The sequence below is a fragment of the Panthera pardus genome, unplaced genomic scaffold, assembly GCF_024362965.1.
Source record: "Panthera pardus isolate Hobbes unplaced genomic scaffold, ASM2436296v1 HiC_scaffold_11, whole genome shotgun sequence".
Taxonomy (NCBI): Eukaryota; Metazoa; Chordata; class Mammalia; order Carnivora; family Felidae; genus Panthera; species Panthera pardus.
In genome coordinates this window covers 83061198-83072318 of record NW_026526666.1, presented here as the reverse complement: position 1 = coordinate 83072318, position 11121 = coordinate 83061198, and the positions used below count along the sequence as shown (strand labels likewise).

The window sequence follows — 11121 nt, the reverse complement described above, 5'->3', positions numbered from 1 at the left end:
CCTGCAATGCTGCTCAGGACGCCTTGAACAAACCCACCCTTCACCAAGGCTCTTCCCTCCCCATCGCTCTGCCCCGGCCTCCTTCTTTAGTCCCTCTGACCCACCCCAGGGCCTTTGCACATGCTGTCTGTGCCCCCTAGATCATGCTGCACCCCTCTCTTCAGGTGACCAGCTCCTTCGGGTCTCCGCCTGAAATGTCAGCTCCTGATCCCCCTGAGTAAGTCCTCCTGGCTATCCTCCCGTGTTGCCTCTTGTACACGGCATGCTTGGCTCCATCCGGAAGTGTGGCTGTCTGTGTGACTTCTCCTTGAAGAGCCACATTCCTTTCCTGACAATGAACCCAGGAGCGTGGGCACCTGTCTGATGTATGTCATTCCCCATCCCCACCCCCCGCAGCATGTGCCTGTCACATAGTAGGTGCTCACCAAATAACCTGGATGAATAAATGGAACCATAGGGATGGAAAAAGAGTAAAGAATAAGTAGTCTGTGGCCCTTAAATAGAACAGAAATAACTCAAAGTGTTTTAATTGTTTTATTCGGTGTGGGGGGGGGAGGGGCGGGGGACAACTAGGCTTGTTTTTTATTTTCTTATTTTTAGTTTTGAAACTCGCACTGCCTAATCAAAGCTAGTAATTACAAGTCGTGTTTCTGGTTCGTGCCTCCTCGACTCGGGCCCGAGGGCAGGAACCATTTCATATTTAAGCAGTATTAGTTCTGCGGCGTTCTCAGGGGAGCGGGCGCCTGCCTGAGTGTGGAGCGTAATTCTCAGGGATGCTAATTAGATCAGGAAAACAGCCTGGACTCCGGGCAGGGCTGCTAGGCGTGGGGGTGAAGGGTCTCCCTCCAACAGGCCCGAGAGGCCCGCCCACCCGCTGTACCCCACCCCACTCACATCCCCCCACCGCCACCCACCCCGTCCTCGCAAGCCCAGCCGCCGGGGAAAAGCGAAGCCCCCTGTCCCCCCTGGGCCACCTCTGCCAGACCTCCCCCCGGAGGCAGGACAGCTGGATCCTCTTCTAGGATAGTAGCCGCAGGAGGTGAAGGGCGGGAGGAGGCGTTTCTAGACAGCCAGCTTCCTCCTGTCTTCGGCTAGGCGCAGGATCCTTCCTGGACGAGCCTTCCTCTCCCGATCACTTCCACCAGCCTTTCCCACCCACCATCACCCTCACTGCCACCGTCACCACTGTCTCGCTTACCAGGTTCCGGATGGCACTATGTCCCGGGCACTCCGCATAACCGATCAAAACCCCCGAATGGAAACCTCCCGGGGCAGCGTCACTGGCCGCGGTTTGCAGACGAGGAAACCAAGGCTTACAGAGACAAGGCTCTGGCCAAGGTTCCCCGACAGGTGAGTCGGGGGAGAGCACTCAGCTAAAGAGAGCAGTACTCCCCTGGTAGTTAGAACACGGGCCTTGGCAGCCCGCAGACCTGTGTTCGAGTCCTGGCTCTACTGCTTACCTCGGGCCCCTTTCCTTAGCATCTCTGAGCACCAGTTTCCCCGCGGTGCCACCAGGGGGTGCTTCGACAGCGTGGCCATTTCGCAGATGTAGAAACCGAGGCTCGGGGAAGGGGAGGGCTTTGTCCACACTTGCGCAGTCAGAATGCGGCGCTGGGGCCTGGCCGGGTCTGGTGCTGTTCTCCGCCGTGTCATCTACCAGGCGAGCTGTGTTCAGTCTGTGCCCTCGCCCGGAGCGCTGGACGCCGGGAAGCTGGAGGTGGCAGAAAGCCCACCTGGAAACAAGAGAGCCGGAGTCCTGCTCACTTGTGCCTTTGCTCTTTATTACAAGGGAGCGCTTCCTCCACGCTGGTGCTGAACCACAAGGCATTTACAGCACGTTATAGTCTTTGCCTCCCTCGAAACAACCCAGGCTGGCACGGCTATTCTCCCCGTGTTACATGTGGGGAAACTGAGGCCTTAGGCCCCAGGGCACCGCATCCAGGAAGTGCTGCTAACTCCCAAGCCCGGGCTCTAACCTCCTCCCGATGGGTGCTCGGCGGCACTAAGAACGAGCCAGCTCTTATCTCAGTCCCCCTGCACAGCCTCGAGCACCTGCAGGCATGCTCAGCCCCATTTCACCGATCAGAAACCTGAGATCAGAGGCAAAGCCAGGACATAGCTGGTCAGTGGGGAAGTCAGGCCCACCGAGGCCCCTCGGACCACTCTCCGTCACCCGCTTCCAGGCTTTTCTTAACACTCCGCGTGTCCTCTTTCTCAGAGTGAGAGAGGGCAACGTGATGTGACACGGGCGTGGAAGGGTATGGGGGGCCTGTGGACATCAGTTTTGGGGGACGGGGAGAGGTGACAGTGGGGGATGTCACGCCGTAAAGGGTCACACAGAACGTGAGTGGGGATATCCAGACCCAGATCCAACCAGCCAGGCTGCTGCTAGAATGTCCATCTCCTGCAGAGGGGGTGGGGGACCGTCCAGAGTTGTCCCCATCTGCTCCCCCATCCTCTCCCCTCGGGACCCTGCTGGAGAGAGGACGCAGGGAGACACTGTCAGTCACACCCACCTGGCTCCTAGAAGAGCCTCGGTGACGCCCCATCCCAGCAACAGCTCTTGGGGAAGACAAGCCCGCCCCCCCCCAAGAGGGGTCTCTGAGATGCCTTGTGGGAAATAGTGAGGGGAGGGGGCCAGAGAGAGCCCATCACAACCGGCAGACAAGATTGTCTGTTCTCTCCCTTCCCCCTCCCCGCCTTCCCCCTCTTCCTTTCTTCCCTCTCCCCGTCTGTCTCCGTCTCTTCCTCCCTCCCTTCCTCTCTTGCTTCTTTGTTTCAGAAAACACTAACTAATTTTTCTCTGTGTTTGACCCTGGGCTTGAGTGTGCAGTGCGGAGAACTGTCGGATGTGATGTCCAACGTCCGGAGCTTCCCGTCCAAGGGCACCCCCGCCCCAGCAGAGAACTGCAGCAGCACCTCACTCACTCTGTGGCCCTGGGCCAGCGGAGGACATGGACGTGATCTGCCCTGGGGGGCGGTGGGGGCAGGGCAGGAGCGGTTTCTCCACCAGACTCTCTGTTCCCGGCAATGTGCCAGGGCCCAAGAGCTCTTAAGGGCCTATGAAAACGTTTAAGGCCCAGGAAAACAATTTATTTGGCTTCAAATAAAAAAGGAAAGCTGCAAAGTTGAAATTGATAAATGTTTAATCAAATGTCTACAAAGCGTAATATTATCAACTGCTCAACCATCCACTCCAACTCAGCTTTTGCATAGTTACATATAATTTGTATTTAGTGTGCGACGCTGGGACATTTTAATAGGTTTGATCTGATGGGGGAAAGGAGTTTCTAAAAGTGAGTGTCTGCGGCTGGAAAGGTCATAGAAGAAGGATGGCTGGGGGCGGGTGGCGAGAGCAGAGACTTCGCAGAGGAGGGGCACTTGGCTGGAAGGCTGCGGGGGGCTTTTCCAGCAGAGAGAAGGGCACTCCCGGCAGGGAACAGCATGTGCAAAGCAGCAGTGCCTGGCCGGGCCTGGTTTGCCCCAAGAGCCTGGACTAACTCACTGTGTCGGCAGCAGAAAGTGGGATGGGGGTGGCTGGGGGGTGGGGGGGATGGCGGGAGCACAGCTGATCTTTCCCGTCTTGAGCCTCTCTCCATTCCAGAACCTTCTTCCCCATCACCAAGGCCCGGCTCCACCTTCATCACAGAGCTGGGCCAGGTGGTGGCCCCCAAGCCCAGCTGGGTCTCCCCACGGACCACTCCAGCCTGGCTCCAGATGCCCGTCCTGTGAACCCATGTCTGCTCAGGGGGCTGCATCCCTGGTTCAGAAACCACCCAGAGACCCAGACTCTACGCTCGCTTCTTGGTTCATTTCTGGGCACGAGTGCATTGTTTCTTCTCCCCAGCCCAGCATTTCAGCTCAAACACCCCTCGTGTCCGTTGAAGAGACGATCGTGCAATTACAAGCCCAGTTTGGGGAGGACACCCCCATTCTCTGCCCAGCTCAGAAAACCTCTAGGCTGGTGTCTTCGAAGTCCCTGTGTCCCTGGGCTGTCAGAGCAAAAGCCCAGGTTTCCTGGGGCTGGAAGCTCCACCAAGCAGGGCCCCTGTCCCCTGTCAGTGCAGAACGGCCCTGGTCCTCCCCGGCGACAGCAGGGGCAGGTCACTTCCTCTCTTGCAGGAGTACCAGGCTGGCTGGACAGCGGTGGAAGGACAGGCCACTTGGCCCAGCCCAAGGGGGCTGACAGCAGGGGAAGGGGTCCCCTCAAACCGCCCCTCCAGCCAGCATGTCCGCAGCCGAGGCTTTAAGTTAGATGCTGCCTTCTCCCGCCCTTGGGTTTTTCTTCCAAAATGGAACTTCTCTCTGCCCTCTGGGGAGATGGGCGGCGGCTTTCTCCCCGGGGACACAGCATGTCAGAGCAATGAGGTTGGGAGTTGAGAGGTGGGGTGGGCAGGGGGTGCTGTGGGGGTAGAAAGAGCAGATCCTGTAGACAGGATGCTCTGCCGTTTCGTCAGAGCAACATTAGACAGGTTCCCTCACTCTCTGTGCCTGTTTTCCCCAGCCTTGCTGGCCTCACTGGCTTCCTTGAAAACAGCTCCATCGCTCGGTGAGAAGTATCTGAAACAGTCCCCGGCGGGGGCGGGGGGGGGGCACAGCTGTCAACAGGTGTCAGTGGCTCTAATAAGAATAGTAACCGTGTTTCTAGTAACTCTGTTATTGTTAGTTCATGTTGTGTGAGTACTGCCTGTAGATTCAGGGCAAGCAGGAGGGCCTCTGAGGTCCTTCCTGGTCTGGCCCAAACCTCCTCCCTCCCTTCAGTCACAGAGGACCCCCCCTCCTCCTGCTTTTTCTGGCCTCTTTGCCTTCCGGCAGGCTGTTCCCCCAGCCTGGAAAGCCCTTCCATCATCTTCCCCTGGCAAACTCTCACTCTGCCTGGAGGAGACAGCCCAGACACCATCTCCCCTCTGAAGCCAGTTCAGACCTCCCTCTCCCACCCCTCCCAGAAGCCCCCTGGGTTGCCAGCACCTTCTCTGATACGTTCAGGTCAAATCCCCAATCACTACAACCTGCACTTACATACCCCCCCCCCCCCGGGGCAGGGACTTCCTCCACTGCCTTTTCTTCTCTGCGTCCCTGGTCCCAGAGCTCCACCTGGCACAGCGTGGGTGATCGCGTGTGATTACTGAACAGGGCACGGTGCCGGGTTCTAGGTCCCGAGCCATCCGCCCCGACTGCCCGTGTCGGAGCCTCGGTCTCCGCATCTGCAGTATGGGTGTGCCGGCCCCTGTGGGGCCCACCTCTCAAGAGCGCAAGGAGCCCTGGCGTCCCCAGGCTGGTGGCCCCACGCGGGAGGTGAAAGGGCAGGGACTGTCTTCAGTTCTGACGCCTGGTCTTCGGCGAGAGGAGCTGAGCTGGTCATGAGGGTCGTCAGGGGGCACGGAGACGGCACTGCTGTCCACGCCAGCATCACCCCGGAGCCGCGGAGCCCGGGCTGCGGGCGGAGGAGGGGCCCTGGGGCCGGCGGGCTGGCCGCACTTGCTCCCTGGGGCGGAGGAGGCGACCCGTGCCTTCCTCCGGGTGTGGCGACCCCGCGGCGCTGCCGGCTCCGGCCCCGAGGTGGCGCTGCAGGCTGTCGCAAGGGCCACTCAGCCCTGGGGCCGCTGGAGCCTGGGGCTGGGGAGGGGTCTGGAGGGAGCGGAGGGGCGGGGCAGGGGGAGGTGGAGAGGAGGGGCCTAAGGAATGGAGGAGAGGAGGGAGGGAGAAGCTGGGGGAACAGAGGAGGGAAGGAGAGAAAATTCTGGGGAGAAGAGGGGAGGGAAAAGAGGGAAGGGAGGGAGGGGAGGGGAGGGAGGCCGGGGCTTCTTCCTGTTCAGGGGCTTGAGGAACCGGGTCCTCCTCGAGCTCCCCACCCCCATGCCTACAGGCCGGGCGCTTTGTCCCTTAACTCCCCTCGTCCCTGGAGGCTCCCAGGGCCCTCAGGATGAAGCCCGAAGGAACCTCACAGCCAGCTCACCAGTCCTCCGTGATCTGACCGCAGAGCACCCCCAGCCTCCTCTTCCTCCACCTCCCCGCCCCCCTACCTGCACCCTCACACCCCAGGCCCCAGCCCTGCGGAGCTACCCGCTGCTTGGGGGGGGCGGGGGGCGAGGGGGGCTCTTCCTGTCTGCCAGACCTTCGCAGGTGCCAGGTTGCCTCTGCCTATACTGACTTCTCCCCATGGACACCTCCCCCTGGCTCCCTGCTTCTCCCTCAGGCCTCAGCATGATCCCCTCCTGCCAGAGGTCCTCCCTGACACCCCTGTCCAGGGCTGGGTTCCCTCCCCCCCCCCCCCCCCCCAGGCTCCCCGGCCCTCCTGCATCTGCCCTGTTCCGGCACTGACCACTCTGGGTTGTGATGGATTCCTGTGTGTCCCCAGCCAGACTGGGGGGTCCCTGAGGGCAGGGACATGCCTCGTCCCCTTCGGTGTCCCTGGGGCCAGCCCCAGGGGCTGAACAGGCAGAGGTGGGCAACAGAAGGTGGGATGCGTTAATGATCTGATGAGGGAGCTGGGAGGGGGGAGCAAAGAAGAGAGGGAGCTGGGGGGAGGGGAAGAGCAGGATCCAGAGAGAGAGGCACTGAGGACACCGGGCCGGGTGTGCAGGGACCCTCGGGCCCTGGGTGCTACCAGGCGGTGATCTCCCTCCTGAGGTCAGCTGGCTGCCTGGCTCTGGACCCCTGTGACCGTAGGGAGAGGGGGTTGGAGGGACTCCGGTGTCTCCGATGCCAGAGTGCAAGAATGCAACCAAGCCAGAAGAACTACTGAGGCACCAGGACCTGGACAAGGGACAGGGGCCCCTCTGACCAGAATGCAGTCTCATTCTCTCTCTCTCTCTCTCTCTGGTTGACTCCCTCTTCCCATAGGACCCCCACTCCCAAGCCTTCTCACTACCCCACACGCTTCAATTTATTCACCATCAGCTCTAATGACCCGCGGACCCAGCTAGCCCTTTTCATTAGGCTCTCAAAGCACAAACGGGGCTGCTGGGGGAAACGGAGGCAGGGAGCATCCCCGGCAATCTCACCGTGACCTCTCTCCGGTGCCATCTGTGCAGGACCTGCTCTTTGCCAGACGCCATGTCACATCTTAGTCAAACAGCATCCACCAGCCGGTTCCTGGATTCCCATTTTACAGACGAGAGACCTGAGGCTCACTGCTTCCCATCCCCCATGCTCTCAGATGCTGTCTCCTCCTCTGCCAATATCCCTGCTGGGTTTCCTTGGTCGGGTCCTCTGTCGTCTCCGGGCCTCAGTTTCCCACTCTGTAAAATGGGGAAGGCAGAGAGAGCTACCAGGCCCCTTTCAGCTGTGACCCCTGGGAGTCACCTTGCCCCATTTGGCAACAGCCGGCTGCCTCAGCAACGCTTGTGATCTGTGCCCTTCCCTCCCCGTGATTCGTTTGCTGTGTGGGGCCCTTGGAGAAGCCCCTGAGTAAATATTAATAATGCAGAGTTGCCTTCATGTCTGAGAAAGCAGATGAATCATTTCCTGCTTCCCTCCCGGGCTCCGGATTGTAGCTGAGGGTTTGTTGGATCTTTGGAGCAGTTGCCAAGAGACCTGGGCTGATGGGGTCTCATTGCTGGGGCAGAGCCAGGAAACAGCTAACCCCCCCGCTGCCTCGCGGCCTGAATGCCACTGTCCCAAAGCCAAGTCTGCACCAGAGGCTCAGTGCAGTCTTGACCCTGCCCAGGCCTGGCTCTGAGGCTCCCCCGGCCACCCCTGGAAGATCCCGGGATCCACCCAGCAGGGACGGAGGAGCAGGGGTCAGGGTGTGGAGGGCCTGGTCCTCACCCCCCACTGAGCCCTGCCTGTACTCATCTTCCCAGAGCTCATGCTGGTCATCACGCCCTGTGTCACACCCTAGGACGCATCTGGGTCCCCACCCCGTGTGGATGCCCTGAGCGCAGGGCCCTTCCAGGTGTCAGCCAGCCTCTCCAGAGCGGGCTGGTGCTTCTGAGAGCTTTTGTCCAGCTCCTGGTGACCCCCTCCCAGCCCTCTTCCCCTACAGGGGACCTCCCAGAAGCCACACTTGTAGGTCCAGCTGGAGCCAGTGAAGCCAAAGAGGATAGAGGAGAACTGATCCAAGTTGGACCAGGTGGGTTCTCTCTCCCGGAAATGGTGGGGGGGGGGGCGGGGTTGGGACTGAGGGAATGTGGTTCCATCTGGGATGTTCTCTCCACTGGAGATGTGGAAGTAACAAAACCCACAGGGAGTGAGCTCAGATCACTAGCGTAGGGTCACCGGAGCAGCATGGGAGCTTCCCCACGGCCCCGGGAAAGTCTCGTCTCTGCAGACATACACGGAGCAAATGGGTTGGAACTAGAGGTCCAGGGGACTCGCTGGGGCCGCTCCTGCCAGAACCCGCCAAACCCCCCCCGACCCCCCCCCCCCCCGGGGAGAAGGGTCACCACACCAGCAGACAGTGGGAGCTGCCTGAGTCCCCAGGACAGCCCCGATCCGAGGGGGTGCCCCGCCCGTCGCTATTGGAACAGGAGGGGACTCCGGCAGCCTGGCCCTCCCGCTGGAGATTTGGATGATCTGAGATCAAGGAAATCTCAGAGCCACCCGTTACTGCTGCTGTCAGGCCACAGATGACTGGCTGGTGGCTGTAGCCTGCGCCCAGTACAGTGACCTAAGTGACCTTCTGGTTTGGTCCCCTAGACGGGCCGGCGGATTATTTCCAGGGCCAGGGCTCCCGCTCAGACTTGACATCCATCCCCATTACCCTCTGCTGCCCTTGGGGAGAGTGACCCCAGGGCTCTGAGATAGAGCTACTTAAAACGAGGGCACAGGCTTCCCGCAGTGACACCGTCACACTGTGGGCAGCAGCTGTCTCCACAGGACTGAAGGCTACCTTCAAAGTCAAGGGCAGAAGCAATGGAGACCATCCTCCCCAAAGCCCTTTCCTTAAACTGCTGAGGGAACACTATTCCAGAAAGGGGGTAGAGACCGGCCCAGGTCTCGCGGTGTCATTAAGTGGCCCCACGTGTCATTAAGAGTCCACAGAAGCCACAGCGGACGTTATGTGAAGCTCGGGGGTACAAGGGCAAGTCAAGCAGACGTGGTCTCTATCCCCACGGCATTCACAACTGAAGATGGGAGAGAGGCCACCAATTTTCCGTGCACCGTGGAGCGCCACGGGGACTGGGCAGTCTGGAAGTCAGGGAGGGCTTCCCAGGGGAGGAAGAGGAGCAGGAGGAGAGAGCTTGGGTGTGCTCGCGTCTCCACACATGCAGGGGAGTGGCTGTTCCGGGCGGGAGAGGGTGTAGCATGAGGGCTATTTGGGGATGCTGGAGCACAGTGAGGAGGGCCAGGGGGGGCACACGGGGCCAGGGGAGGGGCTTGACTCACATCCAGGACCCTGGACTCTAACTCCAGGTCGCCTCCCTCCCCAGGGGTGGCCATTTCTGGAAGGTGGGCCCCCACCCAACCCAAAGGAGGTGACACAGGTTAGGCACTCAGGTTGCCAAAGGGACACAGAGCAAACGAGAAGGTCGTTGGCCACTTGTTTGCAAAGCTCTTCTCACACCTGCCCTTTCCCTGCGTCCCGAGCACTGTCCCCACTGCGCAGACGCAGATAAGGAAACCGAGGCACTGTAGAGGGACTAAGGCCTCCTAACTGGTGGGGGGAGAAGACAGATTTGAGTCTAAGTCTGTTTAATTCCCCATTCACATCTCCCCACTCACCAGACCGCCAGGCAGGATTTTAAGTAGGGTGTACTGGGGAGGGTGTCCCGAAGCATGTGAGTTTTAATCCGGTTTGGGGAAACAGAAAGGAACAGAGATCCCATGGCAGGGAAGGTGGGGGAGAGGAAAGGCCGGTGTAGGGCCTGAGGCAGGGGGGGTCTCTGCAGGTGCGGTCAACTTAGCAAAAGGATCAACAGTACTGCATTTAGTTGGCGACCTAAAGGTGCCTGGACTTGGCTAATGCCTGAGATGTGTCACCTCACTGGCCCCACAGATGCCCTGTGACCTGGCACTATCACAGCCAGTTAGTGGTAGAGTCGGGATCACACCCAGGTCCCCCCGAACAGAACCCAAGGGCTCACCACCACACCCCAGAAGGAGCTTCCGCTGCCCGAAAGTCTCCCTGGCTGTGTGCCCCCCGACAAGTTGCTTACCTTCTCTGGGCCTCTGTTTCTTCATCTGCAGAGCAGGGATGATAATGCCTATGAAGCACGAAGAAGACATTGTTGTGCGTCCAAATCCTTCTTAGGAAAAGTATATTTGGCTAAAAAGAGAAATCCGCGGAGTGACGAGAGCCAGTAACTCAAGGGTATGGAGCCGGCAGGTGCCGAGACTTTCTAGAGGGAAGTGGGTGAAAGTAGTCTGCAAGATAAGGAGGTCTGCCTCTTCCAGGGAAGGGGGGTGTGGACTCAGGGGAGAACAGCCAGTGAGGTGATAGTGTCTCCCCGCAAATATGCCATAAAGCTAATAAATTCAGAAACGCTTGGTGTGGGTGGATATTTTAGAAACCAGTGACGGAGCTGAGCTTTGCACTTGAAATAACCCAGAATGAAAGAGACTGAGCCGGGCGGACAGAGGAGCCCAAGCACGGGAGAAGTCCTGGGACTCAGGACCGCCGGTGGCCCCAGACTGTCTGGGACTAGTCGTACTCGGTTCTCGCAGGGACGAGGGCACCCTGGCTGGCACCTGCTTACCTTGACCTTGGTAGTCATGCCTGCCTGCTTGCCGCCCCCCCCCCCCCAACCCTCCCAAAGTCATACATTCCTGCTTCTTCGCATGTCAAGCCTCCCGTTGCCCCTTGGGTTCCATCTTCGACTGCCCTTGTGGCCATTCTCGCTCCTTCCACCCTGTCATCTTCATCACGCTTCACGCTGCACCCGCCACAGCTTCCTGACTTGTCAAGGTCACTGGCAAGCCTCACGCTGCCTCGTCTCAGGACCACGTCTCTGCTGGGAGGTACATGCCACGGGGAACCACAGCCCCTCCTTCTGGAAACACTATGACTCTGTGACACCGGCCTGCCTGCCCTCCCATCTGTCCGGCTCACCTGCCTCAGTGTCCCTTGCTGAATTCCCGCCCTGGCCCCGAGGACTCAGGCCACTTCTTCTTGGATGGGAGACACCTCTTTCCTCTCCAGAGCTCATCAGCCGCCGTGGCTATTTTTAACAGTTTCAT

General features: G+C 59.8%; 1 long non-coding RNA gene across 1 annotated transcript; it reads right to left on the bottom strand.

The window, feature by feature from the left end:
- Positions 1 to 7092: 7092 nt before the first annotated feature.
- LOC128772963 (uncharacterized) lies at positions 7093 to 10737 on the bottom strand. Its single transcript, XR_008417099.1, has 2 exons — positions 10101 to 10737; positions 7093 to 7241 (listed from the first exon to the last, which is right to left on the bottom strand). It is a non-coding gene; the product is annotated as an uncharacterized LOC128772963 (long non-coding RNA).
- Positions 10738 to 11121: the final 384 nt, after the last annotated feature.